The following is a 26575-nucleotide window of genomic DNA, read 5'->3' on the forward strand; positions in this document are numbered from 1 at the left end:
CGACAGAGACCCTGTGATTGTGACATCATTTCTGTGTGCTACTATCGCCCACCTCGCTGCCTGAGGAGTATTCAGCATTCCGCAACTGTGGCACAGACTGAATTAATATTCAGATGAAAAATTAGACAGCTTTCACAGATGGCACGAAGAAATTTAATAGATTTACTGCTCTTTCAAAACCAAATAAACACAAATTAGTAAATCATAAAAGGGAAAATGGCAACAACAATCTTCAGTGTTGGAATGTTCTGCAAAGCTTGTTTCTTGTTTGATAAGATTAAATGACACAAAAGATCAAAATGAATCTGTTAGTGATGAATATCAAACAGGGTCATATCCGAGGCACTTTTGAAGTCTGTCTTCTGTAAATGACCCAGGATTTGACCCAATCAGATCAGAAGGTGTCAACAAACTGACTAAATCTATCATTCCTGTGTTTCCCTTTTATCCGTCTGTTTTTGCAAGCTTCAAAAACCTTCAAGGGAGCTTCTGCTCAGGAGTTCGGACAAGAGGCGTGCTCCTTTTTAACGCACTTTCTCCATGGGCCACGGATGTTCCGTGCATGACACCGAGCATTTACCACTGCTTGACCTAAATCTGCCTGAGGCAGCAGCTCCGAGCGGGGCACCCATGCCAACAAAAGTCATTCTGATCTTCAGCCTTTTTAAAGAGGATTTCCAGAAATGAGCTCCTCTCTGAGGTAAATAACAGAGTTTGGCTGCTGGATGTCAGGTGCAGTGTGCTGACTGATGCCTCTTTCATTTTGGCCCACTTTGGCACACCCTGTGGTTGTACTTAAAGGTAAATAACTGCAATCTCAGGACAGATGGGTGATCCATTTGGGAGAGGATGCAAACAGGATGACTGTTTAAACCCGCTGTTTTCTAAATCATCAACAACACGTAACTGTTATGACATTTTGTTAAACCAGCGCAAGGCAAACACAAACATTGTGCAGGTGCTACTAGATCAGTCCAAGACCACAACAACATTCACTTTGAATAATAATAGGTCAGGGGTGAAGGCAGCAACCTGATGACCAGGCTTGCTGGTCCACACATTTTTGCTTTTATTTCGCATTTGTTAAAAATGGGCAATGACCTGTATTTATATAGCGCCATCTAGGGTTCTACAGCCCCCCAAGGTGTTCTACAACACGACAAGTCATTCACCCATTCACATGCTGCTTATGAACCATAGCCACAGCTGCACCGGGGGACACTCACAGAGCGAGGCTCTGTGCCAACGGTCCCTTCAACCACCACCAGCAGGAAGGGAAGGTTAAGTGCCTTGCCCAAGGACACAACAACTGTGACAGTCTGTGTGGAGGTCAAACCTGCAACCCTCCAGTTACAGGCTGTGTACTTAAGCACCAGGTTAGCTGAAAAAACACTTTACTTACTTGAGAAAATATTCAGCCACGCTAAGTTTAACAGGAAGGCTGAATGTGAGAATAGTTTCCTACACCTCAAATCAAGCCAAACTTTATTTATAAAGCACTTTTCCTACAAGGAATGCAACTCAAAGTGCTTTACAGATTAAAAGAACTCTACATAACACCCCACCACCACCCCATCCCACACCCCCCCCCACCCACAATGCCCACACACACACACACACACACACACACACACACACACACACACACAGTAACTCCACCACACAGCAGAACTCCTCCAGGCTTGTGTTATTTGTGGAGATAAAACATCAACACTGCAAAACAAATAGTCCATGGCAGAGTTGCGTTGCTGTTAGCCAATCGGAGGCTAGATGTCCAAATATCAGGAAATAAGACTGAATCCTGCCGTCTACTGCCACTTACTCCTCCAGCTGACTTCTACACACTCACAGGTGCACCGGAGCTGTTTTCCCCGAGAGTACAACTTACAGAGCCACCATCCCTTCTAACAACCACAGATGTTTTAAAACTATGATTAAAGTTCATCTTTAACATCAGCTACTAGGCTAACTGCATGACTGCTGTTTTTTTGTTCTGCTATCCTAGTCACACGTCTCACATAATAAGAGATACTTTTATTCCACCTGGAGAGGCCGACTCACTTGGAAAGATGAACAACTCCATGAACCTGTCAGGCGTTCTATCTCCATGTGACAAATATCTCAGCCGATGAAGAGCAAAATGGGATTTGCTTCATTGCCTGAATTATTGAAATGGACATTGGGAAAATTTATGTTACAAAATTCATTCACATCGCCCCCGAGCACACTGCTTCAGTGTTTCCGATCTTAATCCTTTGGACATGCACAAAATCCTTTCAGTCATATTACGCAAGAAATGTGACACAAAGAGGAGCCCACCCCCTCCGAAAAGATCCTTTATCAGCGGCTATCTGAACCAGCTGGCAGAGAGTTGACATTTTGTTTCCTCGTGTGCTTCCTCGTTGCCAAAATCACTAGCACAGATCTATAGCCTGCTGGCGCTCCCACCTTTCCCAGTGTGAAAATAACTCTGCTGTTGACAAGCGGCATTCAGATAACAAACCACCCACATGCACATCTGTATGCACACCTACATGCATAAAGACACGGCAGGGGTGATCAATCTGCGATTTAGCAGAGAGGAAACTAAAAATACATTAGCTTTCATCCTGCCTTTTTGTTCTAATTCACAGAGGAGATGGTCGCGTCGGACAATCGAGATCTTCACTATAAAAGAAAATGTGAAAGACGACTGAAAGGGGTCCGTTCTTTAGCCCTCTTGTGCATGCCTTTCATTATCCTCATCCCCAAAAGACCGTCACTAATGCAGTCCTTTGAATTCATTTTATCAGTTCGCATTATTAGGCCGCACAGCCAGCTTTGACCTTGCTCATTCTTGCGGCCTAAAGTGAGCTCATTCTCAATCCCCCTTTGTGCAAATGGTCGTCATCGCTCTCCGGCAGATTTCAATACTCAAAACAACCAACAATATTCGTGTTTTTCACCTCGGATTGACCAACGGCTTTTCCCCACCAATGTAAAAGCTATTTGATGTCAAGTTGGAGAGTGAGAAATTTATTTTTTTTAGTTTTTTGCAAGCTTAAGAGGAAAAAAATTGAAAGCTCAGTGTAAAAGCACAACACGATACGTACAAACAAGTCAGCAAGGTCAAAAATATTGCCTTGCCAGTCAACAAGCTCAACAGTGCTGATGGCCTGAATCTAAAAAGAGTCTCTCGCATTATTAAATCTAAAGGCAGCACTTTTGTGCTCCACCATGACGACAGAATCCTGTTTTTGACCTCTGTGGTTAAGGACACTACATACATGGCAATATTAAACCTGTTTTCTTGTATCTAACACCTGACTGGCAGGGGGAAACCAAATAAAACCAAGGTTTTCATCATGTCAACAACAAAATAAAGCAGAAAATGTCCTTAAAGCAGACCACTGGGGTGTGCATCCATAATGTTGTTTTTGTTTAGTTTTAAGAAAAACAAAACAAACAAATGGGAACAAGCTGCACAGCAATTTCCCAGGTTGCACCATTTGACTTTCATAAGTTTAGAGCAGTAAGTGTGCTCAACCACTGCATGGAAAACTCCCCACAGACAGATGTGATTTGTATTTATTATGCTGCATTGTAGGTGGAATTAATGACCGCTCACAGGAAAGATCCTGCCACAAGGAAATATCAGTCAAGTTATGACTCATTAAGCCACACGCCACTCACAGCTGAATGTCGGCAAATGACACTCCATTAATTATGTGGCCCCATTTTTCCCAAAAAAAAAAAAAAGAAAAAGAAAAGGAAAGCCACCAGTCACATCTGCCACCCGGACCCTGGGAGGACTGGAGCTCTGCTCCTCTGATGGCTGCATGAGTGATGGAATACAGCTCAGCTTGGACGTAAAAGGGTCAGAATATGGAATAGAAGGTGAACGGAGCCACATTAAAACCGCTTGACCTCAATGTTACCCTAAAGCTAGACTCTAGTGCCATCTATTGAAAATGTTTACAGCAAATCTACAGAAACTGAGAAAATCCTGGATTTGGGACTGCTTTTGCTCACTGGAATATTGATCAGTCAGTCATATTACTTGTTGATAAGGAATGTGGGAGGTGCTTTGAACCCTCCTGATTGGCTGTTCATTTTGAGTGCAACGTATTTAACATTTAGAGGGTGCTGGAAAATAATTATTTTTAAAAAAGTTTAATCTCTGAATTAAAGCAGGACAATCGGCGTTACCTTCTTTAAGCAGGCGGGAGTAAATGAGGAGGAGGAGGAAGCAGCAGATCGCCGCTCCGGTCAGCGCCCATGCCACTCGGAGCAGCTGCATCCTGGCGTTCTGCGAAGGGTTGTGTTGGAGCGACACCGAGCCGTCCAGGAGGTAGGGACTCACACACTCCACCTCAGCTCACACACAGACTCATTCCGAGGTGGAACTCATCATGCGGCAGTTTTCCCTCACACTGGATAGTCCGCTTTAAGGTGGTGTAAAAAAGGGGGTCCAATTTCCCGGGAAACGGTTTAAAACAGGCTGTGAAAATGCGCGCTTCGGTCGCTGCTGGTGCGTCAGAGTGGCTCCAAATTGAGTCGCGATTAACCCCCAAAAACCACCTCAACAACTGGCATCTTGGAACTGCTTCTCCGCTTCCCTGTTGGACTCTGCTGAGCGGATCAGAAAAGCGAGCTGCGCCCTCCGGAGAGTCTCCAGCTCGGGTGCGCACGGCGATGCGGCGCGCAGATGATGATCACCGCTCTCTGCTGCATGTTACGCACTTCTCTCCCACTGCTGGAGAGGTACAGGCAAACACTGCCAAGCAAGTCGCCTCGCAGCCCCTCATCCCCCCACCTCTCTCACGCGCTCTACCCTCCCCTCGTTTTGTCGCGCTCCGTCTCTCTCGCTCTCCCCTTCTCTCTCTCTCTACACCTTCCTCAACGTTATCTTCTCGATTCAAGTTTGCTCGTGCCTTTTACGCACGAGAACACCGTTTCTAAAAGCGTTTCTTCTTTAACTCTTCCCCATCATCTCTCTCTTAGAAAATAAAATCCAAGCAGTAAAGTAAAATTCCAGGACTTTTTTTCCCTTTAATGCTGCTGCGCAAAAGCGCGTGCCCTTTTATTCTGAAAGCATCAGAAACATGCAGCAGAGTCATCAGATCTTCCATATTTTTATATTCTCTGTGTGCCTCTCTTAAATGATACCCCCATCCCTCCCCTCTTCTGCTTAGCTCTACTTTACGTCACGAGTTCTCCAAATAATTCCCCCAGATATAAAGCATGACTGCTGGAAAATGTTCTCCTATAGGGCTAAAAAAAAAGTGAGCCAGGCATGCGCTGCAGGTGATCATCACACAGCATTAGGCTCCTTGTTAAATGCCTCTTTGTAGCTTCCAAAAATAAACAACTCTGTATGTTGCATCCTGCAGCATATGTGGAGGAAATTCTACAAATGTACAACACATCACTCCCAGCGCATCAAAAACAAACGCTTGGTCAGCCACCCTCCACGTCAGACCCCTGACGCCAAAAGTGCCCTTTTTCGTTACTTATGTGCGAAAAGGTTTTTTTCCCTTATTTGACTGCAGATCCCAATGCAGCGTAAAACTGACGTGATGGGATGTCCGCTACCGTTGCATCCCAATGCAGCGTTAAGCCTGGTTCATGCTTCTCCGTCAGCTCCGCAAGGGACAGACACGCACGGATTGACTGAAGCGTTTTGCTCTCATCTCCGTCTCCTGGAGAGTGTTGCAAAGCAATTGCCCGGCAGGACCACAGACAGCATAGCGCTGTTCTGTGGTATCCTGTCATGTATCGGTCCAAGGTAGTGTGTTTATATTGTGTTTTTTGAATATAAGAGACTTTTTAACACAGACAAATTTGTCTCTCATTCTCCTCCACCTCTTCATGCGCTCCCCACCTACAAACCCACGTTTCCTGTCATTTCCATCCACGAATAAAATGCTTGCTGCGCATCTTTTCACTCCTCCAGTCACGGGAGAATTAAACGTTCATGTTTTTAGAGTTTTTTCGCGAGGTTTTCTTCAAGCTGCTCCGTGTCTGCCACTTGTTATCCTCGGCTCTCTTTATGTTTTTGAGGGCGCAATGGCGGCGCTGTAGACAACAGCGGCGTCCTGACCAATCACAAGCTTACGTTGTCCGTCTCGACTGAAGGATGTTTAGAAAAGAGAGCTCGACTCCATCCGTCCTTGCGGAGCTCTCGGGCAGGCCCGCAGGGACGTTGCTTGTCTCCGCACTGACGCAGACGTAGAAGCATGAATCAGGCTTTACACTGATGCGATGGGATGTCCACAGCCAGGGCACCAAACAAGCTCATTGTACCTCACCTTAACCTTACCCTCTTGTTATTTAACCTTCCCCTCACCCCTATCCTAACCTTACCCATCTTGCTAGCGAACACGTTAGTGATGTGTCGGTCGCTCTAAAAGCCGGCTCTATGAAGTGAACGGCGCGAGCCGCCTCGTCATTGGTCGAGTTTGGACCGAGCCAACGCCAGGGGGATGTTTCAACTACCAAGGTGGAGGTTAAAAGTAGAGGGTATGTGTAACCCCCCCTCGCCAGATGGTGTGTTCTAACGTTCCCCTTGGGCGGCTAATACGAAATATCACAGCCAGAATGCATGGGAAACAAACGCTTGATCACAGTGAGAGTAACGTTTTAGGTAGCAAGAGGGTTAAGGTTAGGATGAGGGAGAGGGGAAGGTTATAAATAGTTGAACGTTAAGGTTTAGGTGCGGTTAAACGAGCTGGTTCAGTGCCGCATCGGCGGATATCTCATCACGTCAGTTTTACGCTGCATTGGGATCTGCTGTCAGAAAAGGGAAAACCTCTTTTCGCACATAAGTAACGAAAATGGGCACTTTTGGACGTGGAGGGTGGCTGACCAAGCGTTTGTTTCCGACGCTTAGGGTGTGAGAATGTGTTGCAATGTAGCTAAAAATAATGCACGGAATAGATATAGAGATCTGGTACACATGGCCATACGTTAGTTTTCTAATCCTTTGTTGTTTTGTTAAGACATGCAAACAGAAATCAGGATCCTGTAACAAAGGAACACAACCTTCTAATTTAGGAGCAATCTTTTGCTTAGAGAGGTGTTCAAGAAGCTAAGGCGTAGGTTTCATTCGTTCAATCAGATATTTGAGAAAAATTGGTTTCCTCTTTCTTTTCTTTGAATCAAACTGTTTGTTATTCCATCAGAATGAGTTGATTGTGTTGCTCGAGACAGAAAAGTGTCACGGCAGGGTCAAAACGGTTGGCTTCTGCAGCTACAAGGACTAATTAGCCGATACAAGGCGAAAGGCAGTGCCAGGCTGGGGTGTTTGAGTGTGCATCTATCCATCCATCCACTGAATAAAAAGCAATTAAAAAGACATGTGATCTCTGCAAGGATTTGGTGTGGAAAGACTTGATGTTTGCTTGTGGCTGTGTGGGTGTGCAAGCCTGACATTTTCATCTGCTGAGTTTAGACCAGGCTGTACTCGCTGGAAGAGGAAAGAACTGTAAATATGACCGTGTGCATGTGGGAAAGCCTAATTAGGGAGGAGAAAAAAACAGAACAAAAGAAAAAGTTTGATCGGTGAACCAATTACAAGGTTACCATCATTTCACACGGTCTCAGCATACCGCCTTACTCCGGTCTGTGAGATAATCCCACACACCACCAAAGTACAAGACCTTTAACAAACGCAGGTTGCAACTTTTACACAGTTGTGTTATTTATTCATTCCATTTGAAATGTGTGATGACTGATGCACAGAGGTCTCGTTTCTCTTTTTCTGTAAATGTTCAAAGAAAATAAAGCAGCCAAATCCACAAACTTCAATTAAGTTGTATCTATTTAGCTATAATAAAGAAGAACGTATCGTTTTCTTTTTGCTGGGTACACAAAACTGTACTATGATAACAGAAAAACACAAGTACAATAATATTGTTGAAAATTACAAAAACATCAGATACTGATGATATTAGTTGTGGTAAACCTCCTTTTTTCTCAATTCTCTTGTTGGTGTTTGGTTTTCCAGTTGCTCAGAACACACTCCATGCACATTTGAATCTCAAACACTGGATTTGCGTGCAGAGACAAAAGGGCCGGAGCTCATGATATAATGAGTTAGTACATAGTGATCCTAATAAGGCACATTACTACTGTAATAATGATGGATTTATAATGTATGACACTGCCTTTGTATAAAAAAACTTGTGTGCCAAAAGTAAAGTTTTCTTAGCCACTCTGTTCTTTTGAGTACCGGTGTTAAGTTAGTATTTGTGTCAGTTCCCTCATCGATAGGTGTCTAGCCCAAGAAAAGCCTTCGTTCTATCCAAGTTCACTCCCATCGCGATCTGCACTAGAGGAACGCAGCCACAGCTCACCACCACTGTTTGGGATTTAGTGAAGACAGTAGTCCCACATGAGGCGAGTACCAAACACCTTCTGGTACTCATTTGAGTATCCACTTGTGAATAAATATAATTATTAAGATTCTGAATCCAATCAGAACTATAACAATTATACTTGATTTGATTTAAAATTGTTTCTGCATTCTGATTGTTTGTTATTTGCATCTACTTGTTTATGCATACACATGATTTTAAATGGAATGTATTAGTTGGATTTAAGTTAGGAAGTTTAGTTTAGTGAAAAGGAAAAGCTGGTTTGGTTTGGCATCCTGCTATGGTTTTATATCTGTGGGTGAATAGATATTTTTTTAACCTGTTCTGCTCTGACAGGTGGAGCATGGTCGATCGGGATGCAACAACATGCCAGAACAGTGTCACCCAACAACAGAAGGGATGTGGTTGAATGGATCCTAATGGATGAGCAGTATAGATGCACCCAAACTCATCTGGTGTGTGTCAGCATGGTAAACTTCATCTTGTTCCACTCTGTTGCATCATCCTGCCCACCAAACCAATAGAGTGCCTCAACTGGCCCTCAAATTGGATAGACTGCTGTGATTGGGCCATCATTGTGGACCAATCACACTACTCTGTTGGTTTGAAACACCAATAGAGAGCTGTGATTGGCCCGCCTGAATGCTGCTAGGGCTGCGGAGGTACCAATGGAGCGTTCCTAGGCCAAAGTTTGCAAAGCAAGTGTTTGGAATAGTTCACTAGGCTGTTAGCTGACCTAAGCGGTAGACCAAGTTAGAGGTACATTATTAATATTGGATATTCTGATGCTGAAATGTAGAGGTCACGGTCACCCGAAGGTCATGTGCTGCCGATTTTCAATGTAAACCTACGTTTAAATTAAATTATGCAGCAGCACCGGGCTCTCCAAGAATGTGTCTGACTTTAAAAGGGCTTTACTAAGGAGCTATAATAGCTGACATATCAAAAATATTGAATATCATCCCAATGCATCAGTCGACCGATATATTGTCCCAGCCCAAATGCAAAATTAGAAGGTGAAACTGATTTGTAAAATCCATAGAACTGGAAACAAGGAAACCAGTAAATACACTAAAGGTGCAATATGTAAGAATGAAGTTAAATTGACATACTGTGGTCAACTTTGGTTACTGCAACTACTGTTCTTTGAGTTTCATGGCTGTTGTTTGTTATGGATCAGCACCAGAAAATCCTTTATGACAAGCAAAGGCGAGTCATACATAGTGAGCTGATAAGTAGATAAATACATTGTTTCATCTGGTGTTAGCAGTCTCGAGTGTTTTACGGTAGGAATTACTTTCTACATTTATTACAGTAATATTTAACTAGTATTGGAGGGTATGCAGGGGTGGTGGGGATTTGCCGTCTTTAGTTCTGAATGACTCATTAAAGCTGCCACAGCAAATCTACAGAGCAAGCTAAATGGTTAATGACCTGCATTTTAACATCTTCTTAGGGGTTCTACAACCCCCCAAAGCACTTCACAACACAATCAGTCATCGGCCCATTCACACACTAGTGATGATGTAGCGCACTGACAGAAGCGAGACCGCCAAACACTGGTGCCACCAGTCCTACCGACCACCACCTGCAGTCAAAGGGGGTTAAGTGTCTTGCCCAAGGACACAACAACAACAACAGACTGAGCAGGGCTTGAACCTGCAACCTTCTGATTATGGGGTGGACACTCAACTCCACTGCCACGATCTCCCACATTACTCTAACACATTCCATTATCCAGGCAAAAATGCAAAATTCTGAACACCACAGAGCCATTTCACATCTAACTGGGAGCTGGTATGACTGGAAAGGCATGTGTTTATTTCATTAATGGGACAATCAGAAACCATTCAGTAATGGAAATCGCATCAGGAGCTCAAGGACATTTGTCAACTCTGTCAGAGAACTTCATTTGTAACAAGATTCACAAAAAACTCCAAAACAGAAAAACAGAATGTTCAACTCCCTCCACCTGTCTTGCAGCAAAACATTTTTTTTAAATCAGACTCCAATATGTTCTGTCATTGATCAAAATGTTTTTATTTTTATTTTATTTTAATCACAACTAGCAGTAATCCCTCAGGGAACCACCTCCCTGTTATTGCTCCATTTGAGTATTACCTTACGCTTTGTCTAACCCCTTTTCTTGTTCCGTAGCAGTGAAATCTCTTTTTTTGTGAATTATTTAACAATTACACTTTACTCACCTACAGTGCTGCCACATCTCATGTCTTCTCTTCCTTTCTCCTAGTCTGCGACCCATTGCTGGTCTGCTTTACCTCGCCAGGAGCGGCGTTACTTTGCTTTGTCCTTTGTGCAGGTCACTGGCTACAAGCCAGACAGAGCCCATGCCAATAAAAAAGCCATGAGTAATGGCCTAAAACTTCTACATTCACTGTGCTTCCCATTATTTCCCATGGCCTATACATCTGAAAGAGGTCTTAATCAAAGGATAGACCCAGCATGTCCAGCCATTGTCCTGCAGGGCGTCCAGCAACTAGATCCTTAATGTTTAATCAGAGATAAAACTTCAAGTCCAACCCCTTCAATAGTGATGTGTTCTACATGTAGAGCTCTTTTTGTACATGCAGATGAATACACTGCTGCTGACGTGAAACACAGCTGGCTGTGGTCCCCTGAGATCTCCTAAATTAAGTTCCTCTAGACAGGGGTGCCCCCAGAAATTTTTGCTAAAGGTGGCCAGATGCTGCCAAAGAAAATTTTGGAGAGGGACACCACAGCAATTTTATAGGGGTGGCCACTGACTCTGTCAACCATCAACAGATAATTGAGTAAATGTTTTCAATATAGAAGATGTCTTAGCTGGATAAAATACTTTTAATGTTTTAAACAGTGGTTCAGACACATTTTGAACGACCATCAACATTTTCTTTTCACCCACATGTGTGATTTTAGTCAAATGTATGATTAAATAATGACTGGAGGGTAATGGTTCTAATTAATAAGAGCACACTTTGCACTTTTGCTTGCATTTAGCACCCCCTAGTGTCCGTTATTAATTAGTAGTCAAACCAAAAATGAAACCTATCTCCACGCTGTGTGCTCATTTTTTAATTTACATTTTTTAATCTTTAAACAGCTGAAATTTCTCCCCAGCGTTCATCAGTGTCTACAGGAATGATTCATCACTAAATTAAGAAATCAGCTATGTTCATGATCTAATGCAGGAAAGTGCTGGAATCATACTGCAGCACCAGGTATGTCATCTCCCTTTTCTTCTGAAGCCTAATTTATACTTCTCCATCAGCTCTCCGAGGGAGAGATGCACTCGCTTTGACAGAGGCATTTTGCTCTTAGATTTCTCCGTCAGCTGGGGATTGTTGCAAAACATTTCCCTGCCAGCACAAAAGAGGGCTTAGTGCTATTCTGAGGTATTCTGCCACCATTACAGTCACGTATCTGGTCCACAATAGTATTGTGTTTACATTGTTTTAATGTGTTTCAGAGACTTTTCAACACAGATAAATCTGTCCCTCATTACTCTCTACCTCATAATGTGATTAGCACCTCTAAACTCATGTTTCTCATCTTGTCCGTACACAAATCAAACGCTTGCTGCATATCTTTTTACTCCTTCGGTCACTTGTGAATAAATGTTCATGTTTTCATACTTTTACCACGATGTGGTCTTCAATGTGTTCCGTGTCAGCAGCAAAACATTTTTATATTTTTTCAAGTGGCAAAGGCAGTGCTGTTGACGAATTTACAGCAAGTGGCATCCCGACCAATCACAAGCTTGCAGTCTCCGTCTCGTTCGATGATAGTTAAAAATTGGGGCATGTGTCCGTTGCCCTCTGCAAGCCCATTGGAGAGTCTTGCGTTGATGCACAATGGCGTTGCGTGTCTCCGTCCCGACGCAGATGGAGAAGTATAAATTAGGCTAAGTCCAACAGGTGGCAGCCCGTCAGTCTGAAGTATTTTTAAAGGTCCAACAGAAAGGACCGGGTCTTCTGTCCATAGAGGGCGGTGGGGGTCTGAGTGACTTTTCATTAACCCTGTAAATTGTCATTTTAGCACACACTGGCTCAAGATGATGATCTGAAAATATGAAAAAGTTGCCTAGTATGGCTTTAATAATCTCGAACTTCATGACTGGCCATAGGTCAAAAAATATTAATTTGATGGTGACTTGCTGACTGAAATAATGTTCAGTTTTTTAGTCGACTGTGTATTTTAAATCTATATTTGTTCTCAAACAAGTGAAATCATTTAGCTACTGAATAAGCAATTCCAAATTGATTTTAAATGACTGGGTGACTGGGGTCTCCCTTAGAGAATGGGTGCAAATCTCAGTCATCCAGGAGGGGCTTGGAGTGGATCCATTGCTCCTCCACATCGAGGAAAGCCAGTTGAGGTGGTGCAGCCACCTGGTCAGGATGCCTCCTGGATGCTTCCCTGGTGTGGTTTTCTGAGCCCGTCCAACTGGGAGAAGACCTAAAGATAAATCCAGGACACGCTGGCCAGGGAACACCTTTGACCCGACCCCGGATAAGTGGCCGAAAGGACTGATGGATGTATTTTTGTAGCTGGCCACACCCAACTCATTGTTGATCTGCTTTCTATATTTTCCATCAGCTGGGTCAAAATATGTCAGACTCTTTGCTGGGCTGCTTTTAATCTTGGGATTGGGAGAAGGCTTAAGGAGACCAACAACCATTGTAGATCCTTTGATGTTCCATGTTTACATTTTTGAAATGTGGATAAAAATTCAAAATAACATGAATTAAATGAGCTCATTCTATCCCTCAAATTTGTCTCCTCGTGATCTTCCATGTGAACTCCGCCACCAAAACTCCAACTATATATGGAAGACCTTTGATTTCAAACTCTGTTCTGTAATAGGATCTTTTTGAGACACTTCATTTGATTTTCAGGCATGCCAAACAAGTCATTAATTTGGCATCATGCAATCGTGTTACAAGCTGATTTAGATAAAATACTGGGAGAAGGCTCTAAACTATCAACACAGTGGAGTTCATGGAACTGCTCCTTCTACCAGAGAGGATAATTATTCTGTTTTCTTTGACTTTGCTGACAGTTCGGATTCATGAAAAGGCTGTAACACTGAAAGAAAAGGAAAAGATACACAACATAAGCTCTTTTGAACACACAACAAGCAGTGCGTTTCTCTGCTTACTGTCAATCACTCCATGCATACGGAAAAGAAAGGAAGCATCTGCCAGGAAATGATCAATCAAGCTGCCTCCCGTCAAACATCTGTCACATTCACGTCTTTGTATGTGCTAAACATTTATTAGCAGAGATGTCAGTTAGTTTTCCAAAGCGTAATATTTGTGTGTCTTGGAAAAATGTCTGATATCTGATTTCTTATTATGAAACAAAAAAAAGGAGGAAATCCAAAGGTAGAAAAATTAGCTAGGTGCACTTTTTAAAAGATGGCTTGGTCGGTGAGCTGTTTCTAGAAGAAAAGACAAGTAATTTATGTACATTTTCATTATTTTGGCTTTGTAATTGAGACCGTTTGAGCTTTTATGCTCCTATGAAAACTTTGCACATTTTCACAGCATGTTAAATTAACATTATAATCATCATTTGTACTATTGATCCTTTTATCCAATATTTTGACTGTATTTTAATTCTGTTGTTTGAATTAGCTTGAGTATTATTTTCTTTGCCTGAAACACTTTAAAATAAAGTCTTGTAGGTTTTCCCTTTACGCTAGACACTGTATACAGGTGAAACTTGAATAATTAGAATAATGTGCAAAAGTTCATGTAAGTTAACTTAGACTAAGAGACCATCTAAAGGCTCAGGGAGCCTTTACAGGCATTTTGGATTCATCAGCTGATTAAAGTGTGACATGTTGAGCTTAGAATATTGAACCTTTTCACAATATTCTAATAGTTTGAGATTCTGTAAGCCATAATCATCACAGTTTTAACAAATAAAAGCTTGAAATATCTGGCTTTGCAAATAAATGAACTGAAATAAATGAACTTTTGCACCAAATTCTAACTTTTCCAGTTGCACTTGTTCACTTTCAAACTCAACGCCTTGGATTAAATTTAATATGCATTAAAAGTGGCCCATCAGGTTGTGCAGCACAGATACTGCAAAAACTGCAAGTCCCAAAATTCACTGGGGCAGGCGGCGCTGTGCAGAGGCTCTGGTGTTTCTTTTTTTAAAATCTAAAATGGAACAGCCCTCACGTTATCAACACTGAGACAATTAAGTTTGAACTTCTTAGTTTCTTCTTAGTTTTTTGTTGATGAGATCATTGAACTCTAAAATCTGACTGAGCGGCTGTTGTTTTAGCTCCCGTTCCACTTGCCAGCTGCTCAAATGATCTGTATGCTCATCAAAACTTAGATTGTTCATTTAGACCAGAGGACTCTACATTCTCTGATTTCATGGAAGAAAAAAATAACGGTGTGAGGTTTTGGCTTTCATCAGAGATCAGAGCTTGTGTTAACCTGAATTTCATTTATTTACCATTAAATAATAAAAAAAAAGAAATGTTTCATTTAGGTTTTTATTGCAGATTTATTTGAAATTGTTTTGTTGGTTGGTGGGAACATAATTTCATTTTAAATCAGTTAAAAAAATGCCAAAGACAATGTATTAATTTTCATGACATTTCGAAAATAATACAAAATACAATGATGTATAAATAATGAAGGTTCAGTGAATGTAGTCAAGTAGACATTGAACAAAAAAAAATCTCATGTCTCAAAAAAAAGACAATTTAGCGATTGGTTTGGACCTGGTTTCTTATTTTGACCACCATGAAAATGAGTTGAATGCTCCGTGTCTAACAGAATTAGTGGAGGTTGCAAAATAACTGATTTCTATTGTTATGATTGTTTTACGTGGGGTAAAATCTGCTCTCAGTTTAAAATGTTTAGCATGAAATCTCGTTTCTGAAGCTTAGACTACAGGTGCTGGCCAGTAAATTAGAATATCATCAAAAGGTTGAAAATATTTCAGTAATTCCATTCAAAACGTGAAACTTGTACATTATATTCATGCAATGCACACAGACCAATGTATTTCCAATGTTTATTACGTTTAATTTTGATATTTATAGGTGACAACCAATGAAAACATCAAATCTGGTATCTCAGAAAATTAGAATATTCTAAAGGCCAATGAAAAAATGTTTGTTTCTCTAATGTTGGCCAACTGAAAAGAATGAACATGAAAAGAATGTGCATGTATAGCACTCAATACTTAGTCGGGGCTCCTTTTGCCTCAATAACTGCAGTAATGCGGCGTGGCATGGACTCGATCAGTCTGTGGCACTGCTCAGGTGTTATGAGAGCCCAGGTTGCTCTGATAGTCGTCTTCAGCTCCTCTGCATTGTTGGGTCTAGCGTATTGCATCCTCCGCTTCACAATACCCCATAGATTTTCTATGGGGTTAAGGTCAGGCGAGTTTGCTGGCCAATCAAGGACAGGGATACCATGGTCCTTGAACCAGGTGCTGGTGGTTTTGGCACTGTGTGCAGGTGCCAAGTCCTGTTGAAAGGTGAAGTCTGCATCCCCATAAAGTTGGTCAGCAGCAGGAAGCATGAAGTGCTCTAAAACTTCCTGGTAGACGGCTGCATTGACCCTGGACCTCAGGAAACAGAGTGGGCCAACACCGGCAGATGACATGGCACCCCACACCATCACTGACGGTGGAAACTTTACACTGGACCTCATGCAACGTGGATTCTGTGCTTCTCCGCTCTTCCTCCAGACTCTGGGTCCTTGATTTCCAAAGGAAATGCAGAACTTGCTTTCATCAGAAAACATAACTTTGGACCACTCAGCATCAGTCCAGTCCTTTTTGTCCTTGGCCCAGGCGAGACGCTTCTTGCGCTGTTTCATGTTCAAGAGTTGCTTGACACACGGAATGCGACACCTGAATCCCATGTCTTTCATGAGTCTCCTCGTGGTGGTTCTTGAAGCGCTGACTCCAGCTGCAGTCCACTCTTTGTGGATCTCCCCCACATTTTTGAATGGGTTTGTCGTCACAATTCTCTGCAGGGTGCGGTTATCCCTAGAGCTTGTACACTTTTTTCTACCGCATTTTTTCCGTCCCTTCGCCTGTCTGTTAATGTGCTTGGACACAGAGCTCTGCGAACAGCCAGCTTCTTTAGCAATCACCTTTTGTGTCTTGCCCTCCTTGTGCAAGGTGTCAATGATTGTCTTTTGGACAGCTGTTAAGTCAGAAGTCTTCCCCATGATTGTGGTGCCTTCAAAACAAGACTGAGGGACCTTTTAAAGGCCTTTGCAGGTGTTTTGAGTAAATCAGCTGATTAGAGTGGCAGCAGGTGTCTTCTATATTCAGCCTTTTCAGAATATTCTAATTTTTTGAGATACCAAATTTGGAGTTTTCATTAGTTGTCACTTATGAATATCTAATTTAAATGTAATGAACATTGGAAATACATTGGTCTGTGTGCATTGCATGAATATAATGTACAAGTTTCACGTTTTGAATGGAATTACTGAAATATTTTCAACCTTTTGATGATATTCTAATTTACTGGCCAGCACCTGTACTTCCTCTTAATTTTTCACTAAAACATTAATGTTCCTGGGGATTAACACAAAACTGGCTGATATACAAACTCATGATCTCTGAGCTTTTTTATTACAATAATGTTTTTTTTTTGTAATCAGAAAAAAATGCAGCTAAACATGAACGGATGTTTGACCTTTTTTTATATGAATGGAAATAAATAAGCTACTTTTGGAGGGAGAGTCAAACAAATGAGAACTTGAGTATTAACATTTGTACTTATAGATAATGCAGGAAAGTTTTAATGCAACTTTATTTTACTACTTAAACTTGTTTTTACTTCATATTCGATCTTACTTCATTTCTTTTGGAAAATGACACCCAAGGGAAACAGGAGCAAAGCTGTCCCAGTTCAGCTCACTTTCACGGCTCAGACTTCAACCAGAAAGCTGACTTCATCATTTAAATATTGATCAACTTTTATAATGAAAATGTCATATTCAATCTGTTACAATGTAATTAAAAATCAATATTCTATCAGCATTAAATGAATCTCACTTTTTATGTTATTCTGAATCGATTCAATCCAAGTTAATAGACTAGAGTTTCAATTTGCACACTGTTGTTTTATGGGTCGAACCTCGGCACCATTTGGGAGAAAGAACAGAACAAAGTGTGTCTCTTTACCTTAACATATTTTATGGCGGAAGGTCATTCACATTTGTGAAACGCACGTTAATAACCTATTACTTCCAAAACCACTCTTTTATATTTGATGATTTGTATGTTGGGTTAACAGTGTACATAAATCAACAGGGAGATCAAATGTATTTATGTCAGTGACTCAACTTGATGGTGAAACTAATATAAGACAGATGTGTTACATACAAAGCCAGATACTTCAGTCCTTTATTTGTTATTATGATGATGATTATGGTTTTGAACATATGGAAACTCCAAATTCAAAATCTCAGACAATTAGAATATTGTGAAAATGTTCAGCATTCTAGAAACAAAGTGTCACTCTATCAGCTAATTAATCAACAACACATGTAAAGGGTGTCTGAGCCTTTAGCTGGTCTCTCAGTCTAAGCTGAATGACTGATAGGAACCGATTTTTGCACCACATTCTATTTTTTCAATGTGATCCAGAAACACAGTATCAAGTTATTTCCTCAAAATGTTGTGATGTTGACTTCAGCCTGGGCATTTTTACTTCCATTTCAAAACTGGTGAAAAAAAAAAAAACTTCCTATTTTATTTATGTTCTGTCCAAATGGACTTGATGCTCTGTTGCAGAGCTGAGATGACCAGTGATCAGACTACTGGGGTCAACACACCGGAGGAGACAAATGGCCGCAATCAGCGAAACTCGCCGCAATCGCTTTGATAACGTCACACACTGGAGGCGAAATGCGGCAGCAGCAAAATCCAGCGACACGCTCTTTTCCAGTGCGAATACCGAGTCTTCCATTGTTTTGATTGGCTGTCAAATTGCAGGACTTTTGGGTTATTAAAGCAGTTCTGAGTTATATAATACACAAAATGTTTTTATTCAGATTTGCTATTGCCCTGCGTCTGTAACATAAACTTACCTGAAGCATTAATTCTGGCACCAACAACTTGTGATGCCGCTGCCTTTTTCTCTATATTCTTTTGTAGAAATGTTGTAAAGCTCTGGGAAATCCGACACAGCAAGAATGAACTTTTCCTCCATGTTTGCCCGGAGCTGTACTGAGAAGCATCCTGTCTGCTCATTGGTCAGTCAATGAAACTTCCACTCATTGGTCCTTAATCGAGCGACAGCAATAAAAAGTAGACATTTTCTTCACTTTCTGGGATCATGTTGCTGGCTCGCCACGTGCACAAGTGCAAAGCTTCACAGGGAGACCTGCGATTATCGCTTTTTCGCGCATGTCTCATTGAAAATGAATGGAGGAGAGGTGATGTCGCCTTCTATGTGTCGAGCCCGTAAGGCACCATTGGTAGGAATGCATGCACCATTACAACAAGCTTGTGTCAGATCTGTCCTCTAATCTAAAAGTCTGTCAAACAAACAAATACTCTTTAAAACTAGTAGTTCACATCACCTGCAGGCACCTATTTTTAAATAAAAACATGTTTTTCGGTATAACTTTAACAGTGTGTTATTATGCATGTATATTGCTGCTTTTAAAGCAGAACAATTAACTTTTGATTTGAAGTTGACAAGTTAAAACGGAACCTTAGAGCAAACATGCCAATCTTGCAGGACGCTGATGCCTTCATTAACATTGTGTGTACATTTCAGTGGGACTGCAAGGCCCATTGTGAGGAAATGATGCACAGCCGGCGCCGTGTCTACCTGCTGCAGAATGAAAAGCAATACTACGGAAATTGAAAAGCAGCAATAGCCTTAAATTGGGAGAGGCTCTAGTTTCTCCGGCCAAAACAGCATTTCATTCAGAAAACAGTGCAGATGATGATAATAGTTAGTAGCAGCTTTGTCTGGAACAAAGTAAGAATGAAAGAAAAGGCAAAGAGAAAAAGAGCAATCTCATCTCTAGATTGCTGCAACCTTGAATCATGCTGTCATGCCTGAGCATAAAAAAGAACTTGCATTTGAAAAGGAATGTGATTATTACATGACGGCACATATACGAGTGAAACCCCAAAAAAGGCTGTGGAGGCAGAATGGAGAGGAGGGTAGGAAAGGGTGAGACACAGGAAAACAAATTTTCGTCTCCTGGGGCACAAGGGGGACAGCAAGTAGAGCTTATAGAGTGACACGAAGGGCGAGATGATTCACAATTTTGCAGCAACGCTTCAGCAGAAAGTCAGACACTAACACAGTTTGCCTGTCACAGGAGACAGCTGATGGACAACTGCTGCACGTCCTCGCTGCAGACACGTGGTTTTCAGTTAAACAGCCAGATGGACTGCTCGCCGAGTCGGTCACACTTGAACGCATGATGGCCAAAACCAAAATTATGTAAACAAACATGTTTATTGGTTGCATGGTCGATGATTACTTTTCAGCAGAGCTCAGAGGACTATGGAAAGTAAACAGTTGATAGAACTAGATATTTCAACACAATCAATGTTCAACTTCTTTTGGGTCCTGCAACATTTTAGCTGTGATATACGCTGACGTTGCACATATTTTCTTTACAGACAATGTTTTGTAGAAAAACATATTTATATGTTCCTTTTGTTTGTCTTCATAGAAGATGTGAAACCTGTTCTGTCAATTATTCAAGCTCCAGGTTAAACAGAAGGCTCTCACCTGTACTGAGAGGCCTTTTAGTTAAAGTGTGTAGTTTCCTGTCACTAGGGGGCAGTGCATATATTTCAGGGTAGTTTTACACCACATTGCTGGGACAATTGCTAAAAAACATTACAGTAAATATTACCTGTGGAACAGCAAGCATGCAACATCGTTGTGACTCATCAGACTTTGATGGTCCTTCAGTTATTTCCATCCAGGTAATGCAATGCCCTTTGGAGTTTTCTGGAATTGTACTTTCTGGATATGCTCAGGCTCCTGTACCTGCAGATGACGTCATCATACTACGGCATTACCGCTTGACCAAAATACATTGCATCTCATTTTTGATTCCGTCCTTTCACATAGGCTTTGGAAAGAGTTTAACATTTTTGTTTTTCATGTTTCTTACAACTTAAATGTTTTTGTACATGGGAACATAACTTCGTAAGTCGTACATCTAGCCAATCATCTACTCTAGCGTCATCGACAAGCGCAGGACCACTAGCCTGCCAGAAGGAAACAAGGAGTATAATATGGCATCCCCCAACGACGCTAGTCCTGCGCCCTGTGTACATTAGACACCATTTTATTCCTCATCAACGTTCTGATGGACATTTCCAGAGATTACCGGTAAAAACTACACATCGTCTCTTTAAAGCTCAAACAGAACCGGAGTGGAGCATCGATGATACTTATTTCAAGCAGCAGCCATATTCATGGTCTTTAGTATGTTTGACCTACTAATGGCTGCATGAACTTAGACTAAAAAGGAGATAAAAGTGGTGAGAGTAAACACATAAATCCTCATTGTCTCTAGCACACACACACACACACACACACACACACACACACACACACACACACACACCTTGTAGAATTGAATCGGTGACAAGAGCGAGATTTGATTTCATCCCGTCCTCCTCTGCTCCCCTAAGAGTCGTCACACAAACATTCTCCCTGCAGCAAAAGTAGATATGAGATTATTTTTGCAGGGAGCCGATAGTTTGTTTGTTGGCCAGCTTCCCCCACCAACCTGTTTTTCCCATCTGCCCTCATGCATTTTCAAGATGCTAAGATAACTAAATTTATAGAACACTTCTATGACAAGTCACATTAACACAATCACTTATACCCTCAATTTGCAAAGCTTTCCCAAAGACAATCATGTGACAAGAATGCCGGAATCAAACCACCACTCTTCCAGAGGGGAGGTAGTGGCTCTTTTCACTGATCTAAAGCCACCACAGCACTCCCTCTATAATGTGAACAGAGGCACACAAGGTTGCTTCATGCATTAGCCAAAGGCAGCCTCTAACCAATTTATCATCACATCTCTCCTATACCATCACACATAGAAATCACCTCAGTGTCTGATAACCATCTCCTTTAGTAGCTGCCAAGGGCACGGATGTCTGGTCTTGTTTTCACTGCATGGGTTGATGCATGGAAAAGTCAAGGTGGAGTCAAACTGAAGTCAAATGTTTCCTCTTATATGACACACAGAAAAGTACAAGTTTTACCTGAACAATGTGGCAGCTGCTTGCAAAGTTTGTTTGCTGCATGTATGAAAGAGACAGGAAGATGGTGAGGGCTGGTGTGATTAACGAAGGAGACGGAGCAAAGAAATGGGGTGCACACCACAAAAGCTTCCCAGAGAAGAGCGTTATCATGCAAAGCCCCGTCTCTGATCACTCATGTGTTTGCATTTAAAGTAGGCCCAAAATGCTCCAAGGGTGTCGGCCACGTTTCACGGCAGCACTGAGCATTTGCATATTTATCCACAAACAATTTTCTGCCCACAAAAGCAAGTTTTCCTTTTTTATTTTTTTGTTTTCTCCAAAATGATGTTGACTTCATGTATTGATTGATTTAAGTTCCATAAGGATATGGAAAATGCATCAAAATGAGATGAAGCAAGTGTGTTTTCACCTTTAGTAGAGCATTTGCATCAACACTCACATTGGACGACACTAGCAACATCTTCCCACAACACACACACACACACACACACACACACACACACACACACACACACACACACACACACACACACACACACACACACACACACACACACACAAACACACGGTGTGAAGAATTATTTGGCAGTGTCAGAAAAAAAAGGAGGAGGACACTCCATCTGTGCAGGAAAGTGGGGTGCCTGGCATACTTTTCAGGCCACTCCACCATTCATCTGCCCAAACCAATCCAATTCTCAATCACCTCTGCTCCTCCACCATCACACCCTTCTTTTTCTAAAACAGCAAACATGTCCATCCTGCTTGCTTCCATGTCTCGATTGTGGAAGTGTAGCTGCTGTTTGATAAAATGAATACATCATGTCTGAGTGCCTGCTTGAATGTCTAACCCTAACCACGCCATGTGCACCAAGAACACCTGCCTGCCGGCCACGTCCGACATCCAATGATTGCAATTTAGTAACAACTTTCAACAAACAGTAATCTAAATGATTCCCAAAGCGAGTAATAAAACGTTGAGCACAATGGTAAACACCATCTTGCCTTTTGGAGCACTGATCAGATGCTTCATTAGAAAAAAATAGACACAAAAAAACTGACTGTTCACCTGAAGTCCTAAAGTTAGAGACAGGCCAATCAATGGGACTTTTGATTCATACATACCGAGCAAAAATGAAACAGACACTTACACTATACAACCATTACAACTCTTTTACTAGCTTTCACCTTAGAGCATTCAGAAAGCATACTGCTAATTGAAATAACCATGCGTTTAGTCATGCAGGTCATGAGACAGAGTATTACTGACAGATTACACAAAAATGGAATGCACCATTTCATAAATTATCACTAAACTTAATTATGTTTTGTAAGAAAAAATGTGGTCCAAATTTGGATCCCTGAGGAACATCTTTGGTAACTAGGACAAAAGAGGGAAAGGACCAAGGCCGGATTAACCATATGGGCAACTGGGCAATTGCCCAGGGCCCACAAACTCTAAAGGGCCCAGGGCAGCAAGGGCATGAGCAAAATACTGTATCTGTAATCTCCAGCTTTATATTAAACTAGGGTGACCGTCCTGTTTTCCCCGGACATGTCCACTTTTCACTCTCTGTCCGGGCGTCCGGACTGGGGGTTCCTGATGAAAATGTCTGGCTTTTCATCCAGGAGCAGGGATCGAATAATGGGGGAGCTGTATATCATACACATCCAAGGGAGCCGGAAAAAAGTGTTCTACCTATATTACATTATTTATGGACTCTTCTGAGCAGAGAGCACAGAGAGCGGCACAGCGCTTACCATTGTTGCGCAGCGCATGGTCCATTCTCAAAGTGGCGCAACCAAAAAACTATAATTAACACACGATCGTTCATGTCCGCACATGTTTTCTACTTTCTGTCTAATTTGTGCCTGAAGCGCTCTGCTACTGCGGAGCTCATCACCTGTGCTGTGGTGATTTCACCTCACTGACGCAGCATCAAAACACGCTCTCCGCTTTGCGGTCAGAAGATCCCTTTGATCTGCTCAAAAGTAACTGATGAGGTGAAAAAGTAAGAATCCAGGCAGCAGTTTTTCTGGAGAATTAAGAGATGCAGGAAGATGAGAGACAGACAGGACAGGAAAATACTTAAATAAAAACAAGAAAACAAAGTAAAATGTAGGTAGATTTATCTCCACTACACGTTTTTACCTGTATAAAACAATAAGTTATTCACATGTCATATTTATACATCTGATACAGTTCAGATCACCTACAAAACTCAGTCACACAACCCAGGGCCGTTTCAAGACATTTTGCCCCCCCCCCCCCCCCCCGAAGCCTCTGTGTAATTCAAACCCTGTCCAGGAGTGTTAGTTATACAGTGTTTATAAAAGCCCCTCAGACATTACTGACATTTTCTAATATTATCAGTTTAAAAGCTAACTTATCAGACACGCTGTCTCATCTGCTGCTTTTCTAAACTTGCAAAAAGTAACAAAACCATTTGAAAGCCACTATTTGTGGATTCTCTGAAAGTTTCCATGGAGTGTGTGACAACTTATGTTTTCATTGATCCTATCGTCTAATCTCACAGCTGAAACAAGCATCCTTAATAATCTGTGCACAGGAAGCGTACCGATGCTGTAGTAAAACAAAAGGTATAATAATTTATTATTAATAAAACCTTGTTGCAGCACTAAAGCAAAAAAATTAGATTTTTCAATAAATATGCAAAATATTTACATATGAATTGTTTTAGAGCCCTTTTATTGGCAGAATCTGATATTAATTTAGTTCTTACAAAAAATGGGTCCCAACGTGGTTTGTGTGGCGTTGCCATAGTGTGACATCATGGGAACAGATCCCCTGTCCTCTTGTTTGGAAATGGAAATATGATCACCCTACATTAAACTGTCCACCCGGGCTTTTGCGCTGCACAGAGATGCTTCGTTGCCTATGACTTTGAACGTCAGTTGAGAGTCAATCTCATGCAGACTGACCAATGAAGAGAGGGCCTCAAGTTCAGACCCTCTCCTCATTGGTCAGTCCACACGAGGTGGGTCAAAGGTTACCCTGAGCGGGTTACGTGATGTCAGCATTCAAGTATTGAGTATATTTGCTGCATATTACAGTAAAATATTCTGTATGTGACCATATTGTGGTGATCCTTGGGTCGTGATGATGGGGCCTTTTAATATTGTTGCCCAGGGTACAACAAAGTCTGCAGTGTTTCCCCTAGGGGAGAAATTATGACAAGTCTCTAAATAAAGTAAAATTTTCCAGTGCAGAGTGGAGACAACCCATAGAAGCACTGATTTGATCTCATTTCAGAGAAAAACACAACAGGTTAGATGCACCTAATAAATAAAATTACTAACAAACTCAGGAATCTTTCTTTGCTTCACTGTTCTGGTGCTGAGAATATCACTTATGCGGATCAAAGGAGATCCACTGATGAATGCACCTCTTATTTATTATTTGGAAACTACATTTACTGCAGCTGGCAGAGGCAGAGATTGTTTCTATTGATACACGGAATTTACAGAATCATTTTAAATGTTAATAGGGGAAGACTGCAGGAGGGAGCGGTAAAATACAGGGGGTCCCCAGCAAAAACAAGAAACTTTACGAGTCTGATGAAACCCGCTGGTTTTCCATCAGGCAGTCACGGGGCAGTTCCAACGACCCAGTGGCTGTGCTGGGTCAGTGTTATCGAGCTCAGTCCGGCTCGGCAGAGGGTGAATGAGCCGAGGTGACGTCGTGCTCTGCTTAAGAAGCGGTTATTTTCCCGCTTCAGAAGAAGCGTCCAACGTGTTTTTACGCTTTCTCCGAGACATGTCACGTCGCTAAGTTGTTAGCGCTGCGCGCTAACACGTCAATAGTGCAGTGTAGCCTGCTGGAGGTTTTAAGGGTTCAGATGAAAACACCCGACCTCTCACGCTGCTCACACATCGATCTTAAGTTGTCGCTGATGCGCTCACGCCGTAATACAGTATTAGATGCGGTTAAAGTCAGACATGAAAAAATAAATACATTTTACATGAATAAGTGATGCTTAGCCTGGTGGGGGGAGGAGAACCTGGCCTAATAAGCACTGGATGAAACCCTGTCAAGATCGTCAACACTAGTTTATCTTCATGCTATTGAAACATGTAAACCAAAAAGCATTATATCCACTGCTACCTTTCTAATTTTAAACTCAGTAACTTACGCTGTAACCACCTTGCCCTGCCTGCTCCTTGCTGCCCGCCGGCTGTGATCACAAGCGACATAGTAGTTCCCGCTGCTTCTTCAGGATACAGCGCAAAAAAAAAAAAAACTTGGGATCTTGTAGGCGTGGCGGTGGGATTTCAGCCATGGCGGCCCGCCACGGCTACGCCTATGTAAGGGAAACCCTGGTCTTAATCTGGCCCGGGAAAGTACCCTTCTTGGGAACTAATTGTGAACAATTTCATTGGTTGAACATCTTTAAAAACATCATGTCTGTTTACACATGCGTGTGTATATTTTGTTTTCTTATTTGCTTTTAGCTATCAAAGCATTTTTGTTAAACATAAAAAAAGAAAAAAAGCTGCTCAAAAACAAGATCACAACCTCTTTCAATGAAATGTGTGTCCAAGACAAACTACCTAAATGACTTCAGTTTTGAAGTTCACATGTTAAAGAGCAATTTATCAACCTTTTACTCAAGCTACATGGTTAAATCTACCTAGCAGATAAAGGTGAGTGTAGGAAACACCATCTTCTACCTGCCTTACTGGTGTATCCCACCAGAGCTCTGACGGCGTTACACCCCTCCCACGGAGAGAAAAGCTGGCAGCAATGGAAGTGGACTCACACCTTGTGCCCTGGATCATAAATTACCTCACAGGCAGACTACAGAATGTCAGGCTGAGTGACTGCACATAAGAGACTATTATGGAGCACAAGAGCACCACTGGGGACTGTACTTTACCATGTTCCCTTCACATCCAACTTCACAACTCAGAAATGTGCCATATGCAGCTGTCAGACAACACCA

At 41.9% G+C, this 26575-nt stretch overlaps 1 protein-coding gene across 3 annotated transcripts in view; it reads right to left on the bottom strand.

The window, feature by feature from the left end:
* Window positions 1-26575, bottom strand: part of tafa5 (TAFA chemokine like family member 5) — a 207570-nt gene that overhangs the window by 135363 nt on the left and 45632 nt on the right. The window contains exon 1 of one of the 3 annotated variants that reach the window (XR_008563089.2): window positions 4189-4810. The exons of the other annotated variants lie outside the window; for them this stretch is intronic. The gene's annotated coding sequence lies outside the window, so the exon portion shown is untranslated. Of the gene's footprint in view, window positions 1-4188; window positions 4811-26575 lie in introns of those variants that run through there. 3 annotated transcript variants of the gene reach the window in all.

This window comes from Nothobranchius furzeri, chromosome 1 (assembly GCF_043380555.1).
Source record: "Nothobranchius furzeri strain GRZ-AD chromosome 1, NfurGRZ-RIMD1, whole genome shotgun sequence".
NCBI lineage: Eukaryota > Metazoa > Chordata > Actinopteri > Cyprinodontiformes > Nothobranchiidae > Nothobranchius > Nothobranchius furzeri.